A 2,545-nucleotide genomic window follows, 5' to 3' on the forward strand; every position below is an offset into this window, starting at 1 on the left:
ACTAGAGAACTGCACCAAAAATAAGGGCTAAAAATACTCCCAAGTGTGTAATACCCAGGAGGTGGCCTTATAGGAGGCTTTAACACATAATCGGAGAGGAAGACATCTGCAGGGGGTTGGGGGTTGAGGGAAAACCTGGGAGTGTGCCCTGGAACCCCAGCAGGGTGGCTGACAGAGACAAGCACATTGAGGAAGTCGTCTGTTCAAGGTGGATGCTCCACTGGAGCAGATCTTTTTTTTTGTTTTTATTTATTTATTATTTTAAAAACAATCTTATTTTACATACCAATCCCAGTCCCCTCTCCCTCCCCTCCTCCTGCTACCCCCACCTTCCCCCCAACCCAATCTACTCCTCAGAGAGGGTGAGACCTCCCATGAGGAGTCACCACTGTTTCTTAATTAAATAATTTTTATTGTCTGTCTTTTTATTTATTCTTTGTGTCTCTATCCCTTTCATTTCCCTCTCCCTTTGGATCCGCCCTCTGCCCTTGCAACCTCCCCTCCAAAATAAATAAGATAAAATTTAAGAGAAAAAAAACAGAAAAATTAACTTTGCCGTGGAAGTTGTAGTGCGACACGGTGAACCACATAGTAAACCCTTTTCTCCATGTATCTTTACTAGCAAATGTTCATTGCAGAGTCACTGGTCTGATTCAAGGCCTCTGGTTTCCGCTACACTATTGCTGCTGGACTCTCATTGGGACTTCTCTTGGTTATCCTGTCGTTGCCCTGTGTCATGGAGATCCTGCAGCTTTGGGTCTGCAGAACGAGTTCCTTCACACGCTCCAGCAGATCACAGATGAGGCGGATGTTGGAGTGACCCCAACACATAAACCTGGTTCTGGGCCTGGGTAGTTGCAGGGCTGGTCAGCCGGCCAGCTCTCCCCTGTCCTTACTACCAGGGTGAGCCCTCCCTCATTGCCCTGGCTAGTTCACCCCTTGCAGTGATGAGCAAGAGACGGGCCCAGTTCTGCTTTCCCATCCTCAGGGTGGGCTCTACTGTGTTGTCCAGGTGAGAGGCAGGCACCACTTTCCTGAGTGCAGCAGCTGGTAAGGGGCAGGGACAACTCCCTTGCCTACCACAGATGATAGGAGCAAGGGGGCACAGGGCATCTTTCTCCTCATCACTGCATGGCAGACGAGGGGGGCGTGGCCAGCTATCCCGGCTCAACTTGAGGAGGGCTTAAGGGGCGTGTCTGTGTATAAGATGTAGAAACAAGTCTCTTGCCAACCCTAAGATGGCTCCCTTAATTAAGATATATGCTTCCTTGCTCCCATATCCATCCTTCCTTTATCCCAACCACCCCAATTCCCCAAGTTCCCCCATCCTCCCCTTCTCACTTTTTTCTCCCCATCTCCCCTTACCCCTATCCCACCCCACCACCAAAATCTCATTTTTTTTGCTCGGCAATCTTGTCTACTTCCCATATTCAGGAGGATAACGATATGTTTTTCTTTGGGTTCACCTTCTTATTTAGCTTCTTTAGGATCACAAATTATAGGCTCAATGTCCTTTATTTATGGCTAGAAACCAATTATGAGTGAGTACATCCCATGTTCATCTTTTTGGGTCAAGGACACCTCACTCAGGATAGTGTTTTCTATTTCCATCCATTTGCATGCAAAATTCAAGAAGTCATTGTTTTTTTTAGCGCTGAGTAGTACTCTAATGGTGCCTAGGGAGATGTTCCCAGTTAGTTCCTTGGGCACCTGAGGATAGGGAACCTGAAATGGCCCTATCCTATAGCCATACTGATGAATATCTTGCATATCACCATAGAACCTTCATCTGGCGATGGATGGAGATAGAGACAGAGACCCACATTGGAGCACCGGAATGAGCTCCCAAGGTCCCAATGAGGAGCAGAAGGAGGGAGAGCATGAGCAAGGAAGTCAGGACCATGAGGGGTGCACCCACCCACTGAGACAGAGGGACTGATCTATTGGGAGCTCACCAAGGCCAGCTGGACTGGAACTGAAAAAGCATGGGATAAAATCGGACTCTCTGAACACGGCGTACAATGAGGGCTGATGAGAAGCCAAGGACAATGGCACTGGGTTTTGATCCTACTTCATGTTCTGGCTTTGTGGGAGCCTAGCCAGTTTGAATGCTCACCTTCCTCGACCTAGATGGAGGGGGGAGGACCTTGGACTTTCCACAGTGCAGGGAACCCTGACTGCTTTTCGGACTGGAGAAGGAGGGGGAAAGGAGTGGGGGGAGGGGGAGAGGAGTGGGAAGAGGGGGAGCGAAATGGGAGGCTGGGAGGAAGCAGAAATTTTTTTTTTCAATAAAAAAAGATGTAGAAACAAAACCAAGTATTGAAGGCCTTTGCACAAAAGAGTGCCGTGGAGTGGGGCTGCGATCTTAAAAGAAACTGAAAAGGATGAACATGAAAAGAGATGTACCCAAGTGAGATTTGGGAGCCTGAGCAGAATGAGGAGGGCTGTGGGCTGATGAAATAGCTGGCCCTGGAGGCTACAAATGGGGAGAAGAGAATTTTCCCGCATGGTGGGTGTGGGGCAGCTTGCCATTAGGTGTCAGAAC

This window comes from Chionomys nivalis, chromosome 2 (genome assembly GCF_950005125.1).
Source record: "Chionomys nivalis chromosome 2, mChiNiv1.1, whole genome shotgun sequence".
Lineage (NCBI taxonomy): Eukaryota > Metazoa > Chordata > Mammalia > Rodentia > Cricetidae > Chionomys > Chionomys nivalis.